General features: G+C 38.9%; 17 non-coding genes across 17 annotated transcripts; all 17 read left to right on the plus strand.

Moving 5' to 3' along the window:
• The first annotated feature begins 621 nt into the window (after positions 1 to 621).
• trnac-gca (transfer RNA cysteine (anticodon GCA)) lies at positions 622 to 693 on the plus strand. Its single transcript has one exon. It is a non-coding gene; the product is annotated as a tRNA-Cys (tRNA).
• A 303-nt stretch (positions 694 to 996) lies between these two features.
• Positions 997 to 1,068, plus strand: trnac-gca (transfer RNA cysteine (anticodon GCA)). Its single transcript has one exon. It is a non-coding gene; the product is annotated as a tRNA-Cys (tRNA).
• A 1,059-nt stretch (positions 1,069 to 2,127) lies between these two features.
• trnac-gca (transfer RNA cysteine (anticodon GCA)) lies at positions 2,128 to 2,199 on the plus strand. The gene has a single exon. It is a non-coding gene; the product is annotated as a tRNA-Cys (tRNA).
• Positions 2,200 to 3,249: 1,050 nt separating this feature from the next.
• Positions 3,250 to 3,321, plus strand: trnac-gca (transfer RNA cysteine (anticodon GCA)). Its single transcript has one exon. It is a non-coding gene; the product is annotated as a tRNA-Cys (tRNA).
• Positions 3,322 to 3,624: 303 nt separating this feature from the next.
• Positions 3,625 to 3,696, plus strand: trnac-gca (transfer RNA cysteine (anticodon GCA)). Its single transcript has one exon. It is a non-coding gene; the product is annotated as a tRNA-Cys (tRNA).
• A 307-nt stretch (positions 3,697 to 4,003) lies between these two features.
• trnac-gca (transfer RNA cysteine (anticodon GCA)) lies at positions 4,004 to 4,075 on the plus strand. Its single transcript has one exon. It is a non-coding gene; the product is annotated as a tRNA-Cys (tRNA).
• A 304-nt stretch (positions 4,076 to 4,379) lies between these two features.
• Positions 4,380 to 4,451, plus strand: trnac-gca (transfer RNA cysteine (anticodon GCA)). The gene has a single exon. It is a non-coding gene; the product is annotated as a tRNA-Cys (tRNA).
• A 1,800-nt stretch (positions 4,452 to 6,251) lies between these two features.
• On the plus strand, positions 6,252 to 6,323 carry trnac-gca (transfer RNA cysteine (anticodon GCA)). The gene has a single exon. It is a non-coding gene; the product is annotated as a tRNA-Cys (tRNA).
• A 1,796-nt stretch (positions 6,324 to 8,119) lies between these two features.
• trnac-gca (transfer RNA cysteine (anticodon GCA)) lies at positions 8,120 to 8,191 on the plus strand. The gene has a single exon. It is a non-coding gene; the product is annotated as a tRNA-Cys (tRNA).
• Positions 8,192 to 8,494: 303 nt separating this feature from the next.
• trnac-gca (transfer RNA cysteine (anticodon GCA)) lies at positions 8,495 to 8,566 on the plus strand. The gene has a single exon. It is a non-coding gene; the product is annotated as a tRNA-Cys (tRNA).
• A 1,059-nt stretch (positions 8,567 to 9,625) lies between these two features.
• Positions 9,626 to 9,697, plus strand: trnac-gca (transfer RNA cysteine (anticodon GCA)). Its single transcript has one exon. It is a non-coding gene; the product is annotated as a tRNA-Cys (tRNA).
• A 1,796-nt stretch (positions 9,698 to 11,493) lies between these two features.
• trnac-gca (transfer RNA cysteine (anticodon GCA)) lies at positions 11,494 to 11,565 on the plus strand. Its single transcript has one exon. It is a non-coding gene; the product is annotated as a tRNA-Cys (tRNA).
• Positions 11,566 to 11,868: 303 nt separating this feature from the next.
• Positions 11,869 to 11,940, plus strand: trnac-gca (transfer RNA cysteine (anticodon GCA)). The gene has a single exon. It is a non-coding gene; the product is annotated as a tRNA-Cys (tRNA).
• A 307-nt stretch (positions 11,941 to 12,247) lies between these two features.
• Positions 12,248 to 12,319, plus strand: trnac-gca (transfer RNA cysteine (anticodon GCA)). The gene has a single exon. It is a non-coding gene; the product is annotated as a tRNA-Cys (tRNA).
• A 304-nt stretch (positions 12,320 to 12,623) lies between these two features.
• On the plus strand, positions 12,624 to 12,695 carry trnac-gca (transfer RNA cysteine (anticodon GCA)). Its single transcript has one exon. It is a non-coding gene; the product is annotated as a tRNA-Cys (tRNA).
• Positions 12,696 to 14,490: 1,795 nt separating this feature from the next.
• Positions 14,491 to 14,562, plus strand: trnac-gca (transfer RNA cysteine (anticodon GCA)). Its single transcript has one exon. It is a non-coding gene; the product is annotated as a tRNA-Cys (tRNA).
• A 1,051-nt stretch (positions 14,563 to 15,613) lies between these two features.
• trnac-gca (transfer RNA cysteine (anticodon GCA)) lies at positions 15,614 to 15,685 on the plus strand. Its single transcript has one exon. It is a non-coding gene; the product is annotated as a tRNA-Cys (tRNA).
• Positions 15,686 to 16,420: the final 735 nt, after the last annotated feature.

The raw sequence follows: 16,420 nt of genomic DNA on the forward strand, positions 1-16,420 counted from the left end.
GAGTTGTTACTCAATCTAAAATGTCCATCATTTGATGTTTTTTCTCTCAGTCAGACAGTTCCAAACAAAGGTGGAAGTGCGATAGACTTCAGATCAAGAGGACTCAGGTTCAAATCCTTTAGTGAACTTGAAATCAAATACTTTTTAATGTGTGCTTTCAAAGAGAGAGTGTTCTTTATTAGGTTATGTAGATCTCCATCTTAAATGTCCCTTATTAGACAATTTTTGGACATTTTTCCATTAACGTGGGAAAAGCTTAGTGGTAGAGAATTTGACTGCAGATCAAGCGGTCCCAGTTTCAAATTCTGGTGCCCCCTTAAAATCAAGTGCTTTCTAAGTGTATCTTGACGGTTAGAGTATTCTTTTTTAGATTATGTTACTCAATCTAAAATGTCCCTCATTTGATGTTTTTTCTCTCAGTCTAACAGTACCAAACAGAGTGGGTAGTCTGCTGCTCTTGAGATCCAGAGGTGTCAGGAATTTTTTTTTTCTATCCACTTGAAATCAAATACATTACTGGTGTGTTTTCCAAGAGGGAGAGTTTTTGAAGAGGCAAAATAGCTCTCCATCTAAAATGGCCCTTGTTAGACAGTTTATCCCTCTTATACAGTTTCTGACAGAGGGGGTATAGCTCAGTGGTAGAGCATTTGACTGCAGATCAAGAGGTCCCAGGTTCAAATCCTGGTTCCACCTTGAATTCAAGTACTATCTAATTGTATCTTTAGAGTCGGAGTGCTCATTTTCAGGAGTTGTTACTCAATCTAAAATGTCCCTCATTTGATGTTTTTTCTCTCAGTCTAACAGTACCAAACAGAGTGGGTAGTCTGCTGCTCTTGAGATTCAGAGGTGTCAGGCAATTTTTTTTCTATCCACTTGAAATCAAATACATTACTGGTGTGTTTTACAAGAGGGAGAGTTTTTGAAGAGGCAAAATAACTCTCCATCTAAAATGGCCCTTGTTAGACAGTTTTTCCCTCTTACACAGTTTCTGACAGAGGGGGTATAGCTCAGTGGTAGAGCATTTGACTGCAGATCAAGCGGTCCCAGTTTCAAATTCTGGTGCCCCCTTAAAATCAAGTGCTTTCTAAGTGTATCTTGACGGTTTGAGTATTCTTTTTTTAGATTATGTTACTCAATCTAAAATGTTCCTCATTTGATGTTTTTTCTCTCAGTCTAGCAGTACCAAACAGAGTGGGTAGTCTGCTGCTCTTGAGATCCAGAGGTGTCAGGAATTTTTTTTCTTTCTATCCACTTGAAATCAAATACATTACTGGTGTGTTTTCCAAGAGGGAGAGTTTTTGAAGAGGCAAAATAACTCTCCATCTAAAATGGCCCTTGTTAGACAGTTTTTTCCTCTTACACAGTTTCTGACAGAGGGGGTATAGCTCAGTGGCAGAGCATTTGACTGCAGATCTAGAGGTCCCAGGTTCAAATTCTGGTGCCCCCTTAAAATCAAGTGCTTTCTAAGTGTATCTTGACGGTTAGAGTATTCTTTTTTAGATTATGTTACTCAATCTAAAATGTCCCTCATTTGATGTTTTTTCTCTCAGTCTAACAGTACCAAACAGAGTGGGTAGTCTGCTGCTCTTGAGATCCAGAGGTGTCAGGTAATTTTTTTTTCTATCCACTTGAAATCAAATACATTACTGGTGTGTTTTCCAAGAGGGAGAGTTTTTGAAGAGGCAAAATAACTCTCCATCTAAAATGGCCCTTGTTAGACAGTTTATCCTTCTTATACAGGTTCTGACAGAGGGGGTATAGCTCAGTGGTAGAGCATTTGACTGCAGATCATTAGGTCCTAGGTTCAAATCCTGGTGCTCCCTTGATGTCAAGTACTATCTAATTGTATCTTGAGAGATAGAGTGCTCATTTTCAGGTGTTGTTCATCAATCTAAAATGTCCCTCATTTGATGTTTTTTCTCTCAGTCTAACAGTACCAAACAGAGTGGGTAGTCTGCTGCTCTTGAGATCCAGAGGTGTCAGGTAATTTTTTTTTCTATCCACTTGAAATCAAATACAGTACTGGTGTGTTTTCCAAGAGGGAGAGTTTTTGAAGAGGCAAAATAACTCTCCATCTAAAATGGCCCTTGTTAGACAGTTTATCCCTCTTATACAGTTTCTGACAGAGGGGGTATAGCTCAGTGGTAGAGCATTTGAATGCAGATCAAGAGGTCCCAGGTTCAAATCCTGGTGCCCCCTTGATGTCAAGTACTATCTAATTGTATCTTTAGAGTCGGAGTGCTCATTTTCAGGTGTTGTTCATCAATCTAAAATGTCCCTCATTTGATGTTTTTTCTCTCAGTCTAACAGTACCAAACAGAGTGGGTAGTCTGCTGCTCTTGAGATCCAGAGGTGTCAGGTAATTTTTTTTTCTATCCACTTGAAATCAAATACATTACTGGTGTGTTTTCCAAGAGGGAGAGTTTTTGAAGAGGCAAAATAACTCTCCATCTAAAATGGCCCTTGTTAGACAGTTTATCCCTCTTATACAGTTTCTGACAGAGGGGGTATAGCTCAGTGGTAGAGCATATGACTGCAGATCAAGAGTTCCAAGGTTCAAATCCTGGTGCCCCCTTGATGTCAAGTTCTATCTAATTGTATCTTTAGAGTCGGAGTGCTCATTTTCAGGAGTTGTTACTCAATCTAAAATGTCCATCATTTGATGTTTTTTCTCTCAGTCAGACAGTTCCAAACAAAGGTGGAAGTGCGATAGACTTCAGATCAAGAGGACTCAGGTTCAAATCCTTTAGTGAACTTGAAATCAAATACTTTTTAATGTGTGCTTTCAAAGAGAGAGTGTTCTTTATTAGGTTATGTAGATCTCCATCTTAAATGTCCCTTATTAGACAATTTTTGGACATTTTTCCATTAACGTGGGAAAAGCTTAGTGGTAGAGAATTTGACTGCAGATCAAGCGGTCCCAGTTTCAAATTCTGGTGCCCCCTTAAAATCAAGTGCTTTCTAAGTGTATCTTGACGGTTAGAGTATTCTTTTTTAGATTATGTTACTCAATCTAAAATGTCCCTCATTTGATGTTTTTTCTCTCAGTCTAACAGTACCAAACAGAGTGGGTAGTCTGCTGCTCTTGAGATCCAGAGGTGTCAGGAATTTTTTTTTTCTATCCACTTGAAATCAAATACATTACTGGTGTGTTTTCCAAGAGGGAGAGTTTTTGAAGAGGCAAAATAGCTCTCCATCTAAAATGGCCCTTGTTAGACAGTTTATCCCTCTTATACAGTTTCTGACAGAGGGGGTATAGCTCAGTGGTAGAGCATTTGACTGCAGATCAAGAGGTCCCAGGTTCAAATCCTGGTTCCACCTTGAATTCAAGTACTATCTAATTGTATCTTTAGAGTCGGAGTGCTCATTTTCAGGAGTTGTTACTCAATCTAAAATGTCCCTCATTTGATGTTTTTTCTCTCAGTCTAACAGTACCAAACAGAGTGGGTAGTCTGCTGCTCTTGAGATTCAGAGGTGTCAGGCAATTTTTTTTCTATCCACTTGAAATCAAATACATTACTGGTGTGTTTTACAAGAGGGAGAGTTTTTGAAGAGGCAAAATAACTCTCCATCTAAAATGGCCCTTGTTAGACAGTTTTTCCCTCTTACACAGTTTCTGACAGAGGGGGTATAGCTCAGTGGTAGAGCATTTGACTGCAGATCAAGCGGTCCCAGTTTCAAATTCTGGTGCCCCCTTAAAATCAAGTGCTTTCTAAGTGTATCTTGACGGTTTGAGTATTCTTTTTTTAGATTATGTTACTCAATCTAAAATGTTCCTCATTTGATGTTTTTTCTCTCAGTCTAGCAGTACCAAACAGAGTGGGTAGTCTGCTGCTCTTGAGATCCAGAGGTGTCAGGAATTTTTTTTCTTTCTATCCACTTGAAATCAAATACATTACTGGTGTGTTTTCCAAGAGGGAGAGTTTTTGAAGAGGCAAAATAACTCTCCATCTAAAATGGCCCTTGTTAGACAGTTTTTTCCTCTTACACAGTTTCTGACAGAGGGGGTATAGCTCAGTGGCAGAGCATTTGACTGCAGATCTAGAGGTCCCAGGTTCAAATCCTGGTGCCCCCTTGATGTCAAGTACTAACAAATTGTATCTTGAGAGTCGGAGTGCTCATTTTTAGGAGTTGTTACTCAATCTAAAATGTCCCTCATTTGATGTTTTTTCTCTCAGTCTAACAGTACCAAACAGAGTGGGTAGTCTGCTGCTCTTGAGATCCAGAGGTGTCAGGTAATTTTTTTTTCTATCCATTTGAAATCAAATACATTACTGGTGTGTTTTACAAGAGGGAGAGTTTTTGAAGAGGCAAAATAACTCTCCATCTAAAATGGCCCTTGTTAGACAGTTTTTCCCTCTTACACAGTTTCTGAAAGAGGGGGTTTAGCTCAGTGGTAGAGCATTTGACTGCAGATCAAGAGGTCCTAGGTTCAAATCCTGGTGCCCCCTTGATGTCAAGTACTATCTAATTGTATCTTTAGAGTCGGAGTGCTCATTTTCAGGAGTTGTTACTCAATCTAAAATGTCCATCATTTGATGTTTTTTCTCTCAGTCAGACAGTTCCAAACAAAGGTGGAAGTGCGATAGACTTCAGATCAAGAGGACTCAGGTTCTAATCCTTTAGTGAACTTGAAATCAAATACTTTTTGTGTGCTTTCAAAGAGAGAGTGTTCTTTATTAGGTTATGTAGATCTCCATCTTAAATGTCCCTTATTAGACAATTTTTGGACATTTTTCCATTAGCGTGGGAAAAGCTTAGTGGTAGAGAATTTGACTGCAGATCAAGCGGTCCCAGTTTCAAATTCTGGTGCCCCCTTAAAATCAAGTGCTTTCTAAGTGTATCTTGACGGTTAGAGTATTCTTTTTTAGATTATGTTACTCAATCTAAAATGTCCCTCATTTGATGTTTTTTCTCTCAGTCTAACAGTACCAAACAGAGTGGGTAGTCTGCTGCTCTTGAGATCCAGAGGTGTCAGGTAATTTTTTTTTCTATCCACTTGAAATCAAATACATTACTGCTGTGTTATCCAAGAGGGATAGTTTTTGAAGAGGCAAAATAACTCTCCATCTAAAATGGCCCTTGTTAGACAGTTTATCCCTCTTATACAGTTTCTGACAGAGGGGGTATAGCTCAGTGGTAGAGCATTTGACTGCAGATCATTAGGTCCCAGTTTCAAATTCTGGTGCCCCCTTAAAATCAAGTGCTTTCTAAGTGTATCTTGACGGTTTGAGTATTCTTTTTTTAGATTATGTTACTCAATCTAAAATGTTCCTCATTTGATGTTTTTTCTCTCAGTCTAGCAGTACAAAACAGAGTGGGTAGTTTGCTGCTCTTGAGATCCAGAGGTGTCAGGTAATTTTTTTTTCTATCCACTTGAAATCAAATACATTACTGGTGTGTTTTCCAAGAGGGAGAGTTTTTGAAGAGGCAAAATAACTCTCCATCTAAAATGGCCCTTGTTAGACAGTTTATCCTTCTTATACAGTTTCTGACAGAGGGGGTATAGCTCAGTGGTAGAGAATTTGACTGCAGATCATTAGGTCCTAGGTTCAAATCATGGTGCTCCCTTGATGACAAGTACTATCTAATTGTATCTTGAGAGATAGAGTGCTCATTTTCAGGTGTTGTTCATCAATCTAAAATGTCCCTCATTTGATGTTTTTTCTCTCAGTCTAACAGTACCAAACAGAGTGGGTAGTCTGCTGCTCTTGAGATCCAGAGGTGTCAGGTAATTTTTTTTTCTATCCATTTGAAATCAAATACATTACTGGTGTGTTTTACAAGAGGGAGAGTTTTTGAAGAGGCAAAATAACTCTCCATCTAAAATGGCCCTTGTTAGACAGTTTTTCCCTCTTACACAGTTTCTGAAAGAGGGGGTTTAGCTCAGTGGTAGAGCATTTGACTGCAGATCAAGAGGTCATAGGTTCAAATCCTGGTGCTCCCTTGATGTCAAGTACTATCTAATTGTATCTTGAGAGATAGAGTGCTCATTTTCAGGTGTTGTTCATCAATCTAAAATGTCCCTCATTTGATGTTTTTTCTCTCAGTCTAACAGTACCAAACAGAGTGGGTAGTCTGCTGCTCTTGAGATCCAGAGGTGTCAGGTAATTTTTTTTTCTATCCACTTGAAATCAAATAAAGTACTGGTGTGTTTTCCAAGAGGGAGAGTTTTTGAAGAGGCAAAATAACTCTCCATCTAAAATGGCCCTTGTTAGACAGTTTATCCCTCTTATACAGTTTCTGACAGAGGGGGTATAGCTCAGTGGTAGAGCATTTGACTGCAGATCAAGAGGTCCCAGGTTCAAATCCTGGTGCCCCCTTGATGTCAAGTACTATCTAATTGTATCTTTAGAGTCGGAGTGCTCATTTTCAGGGGTTGTTACTCAATCTAAAATGTCCATCATTTGATGTTTTTTCTCTCAGTCAGACAGTTCCAAACAAAGGTGGAAGTGCGATAGACTTCAGATCAAGAGGACTCAGGTCAAAATCCTTTAGTGAACTTGAAATCAAATACTTTTTAATGTGTGCTTTCAAAGAGAGAGTGTTCTTTATTAGGTTATGTAGATCTCCATCTTAAATGTCCCTTATTAGACAATTTTTGGACATTTTTCCATTAGCGTGGGAAAAGCTTAGTGGTAGAGAATTTGACTGCAGATCAAGCGGTCCCAGTTTCAAATTCTGGTGCCCCCTTAAAATCAAGTGCTTTCTAAGTGTATCTTGACGGTTAGAGTATTCTTTTTTAGATTATGTTACTCAATCTAAAATGTCCCTCATTTGATGTTTTTTCTCTCAGTCTAACAGTACCAAACAGAGTGGGTAGTCTGCTGCTCTTGAGATCCAGAGGTGTCAGGTAATTTTTTTTTCTATCCACTTGAAATCAAATACATTACTGGTGTGTTTTCCAAGAGGGAGAGTTTTTGAAGAGGCAAAATAACTCTCCATCTAAAATGGCCCTTGTTAGACAGTTTATCCTTCTTATACAGTTTCTGACAGAGGGGGTATAGCTCAGTGGTAGAGCATTTGACTGCAGATCATTAGGTCCTAGGTTCAAATCCTGGTGCCCCCTTGATGTCAAGTACTATCTAATTGTATCTTGAGAGATAGAGTGCTCATTTTCAGGTGTTGTTCATCAATCTAAAATGTCCCTCATTTGATGTTTTTTCTCTCAGTCTAACAGTACCAAACAGAGTGGGTAGTCTGCTGCTCTTGAGATCCAGAGGTGTCAGGTAATTTTTTTTTCTATCCACTTGAAATCAAATACATTACTGGTGTGTTTTCCAAGAGGGAGAGTTTTTGAAGAGGCAAAATAACTCTCCATCTAAAATGGCCCTTGTTAGACAGTTTATCCCTCTTATACAGTTTCTGACAGAGGGGGTATAGCTCAGTGGTAGAGCATATGACTGCAGATCAAGAGTTCCAAGGTTCAAATCCTGGTGCCCCCTTGATGTCAAGTACTATCTAATTGTATCTTTAGAGTCGGAGTGCTCATTTTCAGGAGTTGTTACTCAATCTAAAATGTCCATCATTTGATGTTTTTTCTCTCAGTCAGACAGTTCCAAACAAAGGTGGAAGTGCGATAGACTTCAGATCAAGAGGACTCAGGTTCAAATCCTTTAGTGAACTTGAAATCAAATACTTTTTAATGTGTGCTTTCAAAGAGAGAGTGTTCTTTATTAGGTTATGTAGATCTCCATCTTAAATGTCCCTTATTAGACAATTTTTGGACATTTTTCCATTAACGTGGGAAAAGCTTAGTGGTAGAGAATTTGACTGCAGATCAAGCGGTCCCAGTTTCAAATTCTGGTGCCCCCTTAAAATCAAGTGCTTTCTAAGTGTATCTTGACGGTTAGAGTATTCTTTTTTAGATTATGTTACTCAATCTAAAATGTCCCTCATTTGATGTTTTTTCTCTCAGTCTAACAGTACCAAACAGAGTGGGTAGTCTGCTGCTCTTGAGATCCAGAGGTGTCAGGAATTTTTTTTTTCTATCCACTTGAAATCAAATACATTACTGGTGTGTTTTCCAAGAGGGAGAGTTTTTGAAGAGGCAAAATAGCTCTCCATCTAAAATGGCCCTTGTTAGACAGTTTATCCCTCTTATACAGTTTCTGACAGAGGGGGTATAGCTCAGTGGTAGAGCATTTGACTGCAGATCAAGAGGTCCCAGGTTCAAATCCTGGTTCCACCTTGAATTCAAGTACTATCTAATTGTATCTTTAGAGTCGGAGTGCTCATTTTCAGGAGTTGTTACTCAATCTAAAATGTCCCTCATTTGATGTTTTTTCTCTCAGTCTAACAGTACCAAACAGAGTGGGTAGTCTGCTGCTCTTGAGATTCAGAGGTGTCAGGCAATTTTTTTTCTATCCACTTGAAATCAAATACATTACTGGTGTGTTTTACAAGAGGGAGAGTTTTTGAAGAGGCAAAATAACTCTCCATCTAAAATGGCCCTTGTTAGACAGTTTTTCCCTCTTACACAGTTTCTGACAGAGGGGGTATAGCTCAGTGGTAGAGCATTTGACTGCAGATCAAGCGGTCCCAGTTTCAAATTCTGGTGCCCCCTTAAAATCAAGTGCTTTCTAAGTGTATCTTGACGGTTTGAGTATTCTTTTTTTAGATTATGTTACTCAATCTAAAATGTTCCTCATTTGATGTTTTTTCTCTCAGTCTAGCAGTACCAAACAGAGTGGGTAGTCTGCTGCTCTTGAGATCCAGAGGTGTCAGGAATTTTTTTTCTTTCTATCCACTTGAAATCAAATACATTACTGGTGTGTTTTCCAAGAGGGAGAGTTTTTGAAGAGGCAAAATAACTCTCCATCTAAAATGGCCCTTGTTAGACAGTTTTTTCCTCTTACACAGTTTCTGACAGAGGGGGTATAGCTCAGTGGCAGAGCATTTGACTGCAGATCTAGAGGTCCCAGGTTCAAATTCTGGTGCCCCCTTAAAATCAAGTGCTTTCTAAGTGTATCTTGACGGTTAGAGTATTCTTTTTTAGATTATGTTACTCAATCTAAAATGTCCCTCATTTGATGTTTTTTCTCTCAGTCTAACAGTACCAAACAGAGTGGGTAGTCTGCTGCTCTTGAGATCCAGAGGTGTCAGGTAATTTTTTTTTCTATCCACTTGAAATCAAATACATTACTGGTGTGTTTTCCAAGAGGGAGAGTTTTTGAAGAGGCAAAATAACTCTCCATCTAAAATGGCCCTTGTTAGACAGTTTATCCTTCTTATACAGGTTCTGACAGAGGGGGTATAGCTCAGTGGTAGAGCATTTGACTGCAGATCATTAGGTCCTAGGTTCAAATCCTGGTGCTCCCTTGATGTCAAGTACTATCTAATTGTATCTTGAGAGATAGAGTGCTCATTTTCAGGTGTTGTTCATCAATCTAAAATGTCCCTCATTTGATGTTTTTTCTCTCAGTCTAACAGTACCAAACAGAGTGGGTAGTCTGCTGCTCTTGAGATCCAGAGGTGTCAGGTAATTTTTTTTTCTATCCACTTGAAATCAAATACAGTACTGGTGTGTTTTCCAAGAGGGAGAGTTTTTGAAGAGGCAAAATAACTCTCCATCTAAAATGGCCCTTGTTAGACAGTTTATCCCTCTTATACAGTTTCTGACAGAGGGGGTATAGCTCAGTGGTAGAGCATTTGAATGCAGATCAAGAGGTCCCAGGTTCAAATCCTGGTGCCCCCTTGATGTCAAGTACTATCTAATTGTATCTTTAGAGTCGGAGTGCTCATTTTCAGGGGTTGTTACTCAATCTAAAATGTCCATCATTTGATGTTTTTTCTCTCAGTCAGACAGTTCCAAACAAAGGTGGAAGTGCGATAGACTTCAGATCAAGAGGACTCAGGTCAAAATCCTTTAGTGAACTTGAAATCAAATACTTTTTAATGTGTGCTTTCAAAGAGAGAGTGTTCTTTATTAGGTTATGTAGATCTCCATCTTAAATGTCCCTTATTAGACAATTTTTGGACATTTTTCCATTAGCGTGGGAAAAGCTTAGTGGTAGAGAATTTGACTGCAGATCAAGCGGTCCCAGTTTCAAATTCTGGTGCCCCCTTAAAATCAAGTGCTTTCTAAGTGTATCTTGACGGTTAGAGTATTCTTTTTTAGATTATGTTACTCAATCTAAAATGTCCCTCATTTGATGTTTTTTCTCTCAGTCTAACAGTACCAAACAGAGTGGGTAGTCTGCTGCTCTTGAGATCCAGAGGTGTCAGGTAATTTTTTTTTCTATCCACTTGAAATCAAATACATTACTGGTGTGTTTTCCAAGAGGGAGAGTTTTTGAAGAGGCAAAATAACTCTCCATCTAAAATGGCCCTTGTTAGACAGTTTATCCTTCTTATACAGTTTCTGACAGAGGGGGTATAGCTCAGTGGTAGAGCATTTGACTGCAGATCATTAGGTCCTAGGTTCAAATCCTGGTGCCCCCTTGATGTCAAGTACTATCTAATTGTATCTTGAGAGATAGAGTGCTCATTTTCAGGTGTTGTTCATCAATCTAAAATGTCCCTCATTTGATGTTTTTTCTCTCAGTCTAACAGTACCAAACAGAGTGGGTAGTCTGCTGCTCTTGAGATCCAGAGGTGTCAGGTAATTTTTTTTTCTATCCACTTGAAATCAAATACATTACTGGTGTGTTTTCCAAGAGGGAGAGTTTTTGAAGAGGCAAAATAACTCTCCATCTAAAATGGCCCTTGTTAGACAGTTTATCCCTCTTATACAGTTTCTGACAGAGGGGGTATAGCTCAGTGGTAGAGCATATGACTGCAGATCAAGAGTTCCAAGGTTCAAATCCTGGTGCCCCCTTGATGTCAAGTACTATCTAATTGTATCTTTAGAGTCGGAGTGCTCATTTTCAGGAGTTGTTACTCAATCTAAAATGTCCATCATTTGATGTTTTTTCTCTCAGTCAGACAGTTCCAAACAAAGGTGGAAGTGCGATAGACTTCAGATCAAGAGGACTCAGGTTCAAATCCTTTAGTGAACTTGAAATCAAATACTTTTTAATGTGTGCTTTCAAAGAGAGAGTGTTCTTTATTAGGTTATGTAGATCTCCATCTTAAATGTCCCTTATTAGACAATTTTTGGACATTTTTCCATTAACGTGGGAAAAGCTTAGTGGTAGAGAATTTGACTGCAGATCAAGCGGTCCCAGTTTCAAATTCTGGTGCCCCCTTAAAATCAAGTGCTTTCTAAGTGTATCTTGACGGTTAGAGTATTCTTTTTTAGATTATGTTACTCAATCTAAAATGTCCCTCATTTGATGTTTTTTCTCTCAGTCTAACAGTACCAAACAGAGTGGGTAGTCTGCTGCTCTTGAGATCCAGAGGTGTCAGGAATTTTTTTTTTCTATCCACTTGAAATCAAATACATTACTGGTGTGTTTTCCAAGAGGGAGAGTTTTTGAAGAGGCAAAATAGCTCTCCATCTAAAATGGCCCTTGTTAGACAGTTTATCCCTCTTATACAGTTTCTGACAGAGGGGGTATAGCTCAGTGGTAGAGCATTTGACTGCAGATCAAGAGGTCCCAGGTTCAAATCCTGGATCCACCTTGAATTCAAGTACTATCTAATTGTATCTTTAGAGTCGGAGTGCTCATTTTCAGGAGTTGTTACTCAATCTAAAATGTCCCTCATTTGATGTTTTTTCTCTCAGTCTAACAGTACCAAACAGAGTGGGTAGTCTGCTGCTCTTGAGATTCAGAGGTGTCAGGCAATTTTTTTTCTATCCACTTGAAATCAAATACATTACTGGTGTGTTTTACAAGAGGGAGAGTTTTTGAAGAGGCAAAATAACTCTCCATCTAAAATGGCCCTTGTTAGACAGTTTTTCCCTCTTACACAGTTTCTGACAGAGGGGGTATAGCTCAGTGGTAGAGCATTTGACTGCAGATCAAGCGGTCCCAGTTTCAAATTCTGGTGCCCCCTTAAAATCAAGTGCTTTCTAAGTGTATCTTGACGGTTTGAGTATTCTTTTTTTAGATTATGTTACTCAATCTAAAATGTTCCTCATTTGATGTTTTTTCTCTCAGTCTAGCAGTACCAAACAGAGTGGGTAGTCTGCTGCTCTTGAGATCCAGAGGTGTCAGGAATTTTTTTTCTTTCTATCCACTTGAAATCAAATACATTACTGGTGTGTTTTCCAAGAGGGAGAGTTTTTGAAGAGGCAAAATAACTCTCCATCTAAAATGGCCCTTGTTAGACAGTTTTTTCCTCTTACACAGTTTCTGACAGAGGGGGTATAGCTCAGTGGCAGAGCATTTGACTGCAGATCTAGAGGTCCCAGGTTCAAATCCTGGTGCCCCCTTGATGTCAAGTACTAACAAATTGTATCTTGAGAGTCGGAGTGCTCATTTTTAGGAGTTGTTACTCAATCTAAAATGTCCCTCATTTGATGTTTTTTCTCTCAGTCTAACAGTACCAAACAGAGTGGGTAGTCTGCTGCTCTTGAGATCCAGAGGTGTCAGGTAATTTTTTTTTCTATCCATTTGAAATCAAATACATTACTGGTGTGTTTTACAAGAGGGAGAGTTTTTGAAGAGGCAAAATAACTCTCCATCTAAAATGGCCCTTGTTAGACAGTTTTTCCCTCTTACACAGTTTCTGAAAGAGGGGGTTTAGCTCAGTGGTAGAGCATTTGACTGCAGATCAAGAGGTCCTAGGTTCAAATCCTGGTGCCCCCTTGATGTCAAGTACTATCTAATTGTATCTTTAGAGTCGGAGTGCTCATTTTCAGGAGTTGTTACTCAATCTAAAATGTCCATCATTTGATGTTTTTTCTCTCAGTCAGACAGTTCCAAACAAAGGTGGAAGTGCGATAGACTTCAGATCAAGAGGACTCAGGTTCTAATCCTTTAGTGAACTTGAAATCAAATACTTTTTGTGTGCTTTCAAAGAGAGAGTGTTCTTTATTAGGTTATGTAGATCTCCATCTTAAATGTCCCTTATTAGACAATTTTTGGACATTTTTCCATTAGCGTGGGAAAAGCTTAGTGGTAGAGAATTTGACTGCAGATCAAGCGGTCCCAGTTTCAAATTCTGGTGCCCCCTTAAAATCAAGTGCTTTCTAAGTGTATCTTGACGGTTAGAGTATTCTTTTTTAGATTATGTTACTCAATCTAAAATGTCCCTCATTTGATGTTTTTTCTCTCAGTCTAACAGTACCAAACAGAGTGGGTAGTCTGCTGCTCTTGAGATCCAGAGGTGTCAGGTAATTTTTTTTTCTATCCACTTGAAATCAAATACATTACTGCTGTGTTATCCAAGAGGGATAGTTTTTGAAGAGGCAAAATAACTCTCCATCTAAAATGGCCCTTGTTAGACAGTTTATCCTTCTTATACAGTTTCTGACAGAGGGGGTATAGCTCAGTGGTAGAGCATTTGACTGCAGATCATTAGGTCCTAGGTTCAAATCCTGGCCCCCCCTCTGATGTCAAGTACTATCTAATTGTATCTTGAGAGATAGAGTGCTCATTTTCAGGGGTTGTTACTCAATCTAAAATGTCCATCATTTGATGTTTTTTCTCTCAGTCAGACAGTTCCAAACAAAGGTGGAAGTGCGATAGACTTCAGATCAAGAGGACTCAGGTCAAAATCCTTTAGTGAACTTGAAATCAAATACTTTTTAATGTGTGCTTTCAAAGAGAGAGTGTTCTTTATTAGGTTATGTAGATCTCCATCTTAAATGTCCCTTATTGGACACTTTTTGGACATTTTTCCATTAGCGTGGGAAAAGCTTAGTGGTAGAGAATTTGACTGCAGATCAAACGGTCCCAGTTTCAAATTCTGGTGCCCCCTTAAAATCAAGTGCTTTCTAAGTGTATCTTGACGGTTAGAGTATTCTTTTTTAGATTATGTTACTCAATCTAAAATGTCCCTCATTTGATGTTTTTTCTCTCAGTCTAACAGTACCAAACAGAGTGGGTAGGCTGCTGCTCTTGAGATCCAGAGGTGTCAGGTAATTTTTTTTTCTATCCACTTGAAATCAAATACATTACTGGTGTGTTTTCCAAGAGGGAGAGTTTTTGAAGAGGCAAAATAACTCTCCATCTAAAATGGCCCTTGTTAGACAGTTTATCCTTCTTATACAGTTTCTGACAGAGGGGGTATAGCTCAGTGGTAGAGCATTTGACTGCAGATCATTAGGTCCTAGGTTCAAATCCTGGCCCCCCCTCTGATGTCAAGTACTATCTAATTGTATCTTGAGAGATAGAGTGCTCATTTTCAGGTGTTGTTCATCAATCTAAAATGTCCCTCATTTGATGTTTTTTCTCTCAGTCTAACAGTACCAAACAGAGTGGGTAGTCTGCTGCTCTTGAGATCCAGAGGTGTCAGGTAATTTTTTTTTCTATCCACTTGAAATCAAATACATTACTGGTGTGTTTTCCAAGAGGGAGAGTTTTTGAAGAGGCAAAATAACTCTCCATCTAAAATGGCCCTTGTTAGACAGTTTATCCCTCTTATACAGTTTCTGACAGAGGGGGTATAGCTCAGTGGTAGAGCATTTGACTGCAGATCAAGAGGTCCCAGGTTCAAATCCTGGTGCCCCCTTGATGTCAAGTACTATCTAATTGTATCTTTAGAGTCGGAGTGCTCATTTTCAGGGGTTGTTACTCAATCTAAAATGTCCATCATTTGATGTTTTTTCTCTCAGTCAGACAGTTCCAAACAAAGGTGGAAGTGCGATAGACTTCAGATCAAGAGGACTCAGGTCAAAATCCTTTAGTGAACTTGAAATCAAATACTTTTTAATGTGTGCTTTCAAAGAGAGAGTGTTCTTTATTAGGTTATGTAGATCTCCATCTTAAATGTCCCTTATTAGACAATTTTTGGACATTTTTCCATTAGCGTGGGAAAAGCTTAGTGGTAGAGAATTTGACTGCAGATCAAACGGTCCCAGTTTCAAATTCTGGTGCCCCCTTAAAATCAAGTGCTTTCTAAGTGTATCTTGACGGTTAGAGTATTCTTTTTTAGATTATGTTACTCAATCTAAAATGTCCCTCATTTGATGTTTTTTCTCTCAGTCTAACAGTACCAAACAGAGTGGGTAGTCTGCTGCTCTTGAGATCCAGAGGTGTCAGGTAATTTTTTTTTCTATCCACTTGAAATCAAATACATTACTGGTGTGTTTTCCAAGAGGGAGAGTTTTTGAAGAGGCAAAATAACTCTCCATCTAAAATGGCCCTTGTTAGACAGTTTATCCTTCTTATACAGTTTCTGACAGAGGGGGTATAGCTCAGTGGTAGAGCATTTGACTGCAGATCATTAGGTCCTAGGTTCAAATCCTGGTGCCCCCTTGATGTCAAGTACTATCTAATTGTATCTTGAGAGATAGAGTGCTCATTTTCAGGTGTTGTTCATCAATCTAAAATGTCCCTCATTTGACGTTTTTCTCTCTCAGTCTAACAGTACCAAACAGAGTGGGTAGTCTGCTGCTCTTGAGATCCAGAGGTGTCAGGTAATTTTTTTTTCTATCCACTTGAAATCAAATACATTACTGGTGTGTTTTCCAAGAGGGAGAGTTTTTGAAGAGGCAAAATAACTCTCCATCTAAAATGGCCCTTGTTAGACAGTTTATCCCTCTTATACAGTTTCTGACAGAGGGGGTATAGCTCAGTGGTAGAGCATTTGACTGCAGATCAAGAGGTCCCAGGTTCAAATCCTGGTGCCCTCTTGATGTCAAGTACTATCTAATTGTATCTTTAGAGTCGGAGTGCTCATTTTCAGGGGTTGTTACTCAATCTAAAATGTCCATCATTTGATGTTTTTTCTCTCAGTCAGACAGTTCCAAACAAAGGTGGAAGTGCGATAGACTTCAGATCAAGAGGACTCAGGTCAAAATCCTTTAGTGAACTTGAAATCAAATACTTTTTAATGTGTGCTTTCAAAGAGAGAGTGTTCTTTATTAGGTTATGTAGATCTCCATCTTAAATGTCCCTTATTAGACAATTTTTGGACATTTTTCCATTAGCGTGGGAAAAGCTTAGTGGTAGAGAATTTGACTGCAGATCAAACGGTCCCAGTTTCAAATTCTGGTGCCCCCTTAAAATCAAGTGCTTTCTAAGTGTATCTTGACGGTTAGAGTATTCTTTTTTAGATTATGTTACTCAATCTAAAATGTCCCTCATTTGATGTTTTTTCTCTCAGTCTAACAGTACCAAACAGAGTGGGTAGTCTGCTGCTCTTGAGATCCAGAGGTGTCAGGTAATTTTTTTTTCTATCCACTTGAAATCAAATACATTACTGGTGTGTTTTCCAAGAGGGAGAGTTTTTGAAGAGGCAAAATAACTCTCCATCTAAAATGGCCCTTGTTAGACAGTTTATCCTTCTTATGCAGTTTCTGACAGAGGGGGTATAGCTCAGTGGTAGAGCATTTGACTGCAGATCATTAGGTCCTAGGTTCAAATCC

Source organism: Salvelinus fontinalis, chromosome 29, assembly GCF_029448725.1.
Source record: "Salvelinus fontinalis isolate EN_2023a chromosome 29, ASM2944872v1, whole genome shotgun sequence".
Classification (NCBI taxonomy): Eukaryota; Metazoa; Chordata; class Actinopteri; order Salmoniformes; family Salmonidae; genus Salvelinus; species Salvelinus fontinalis.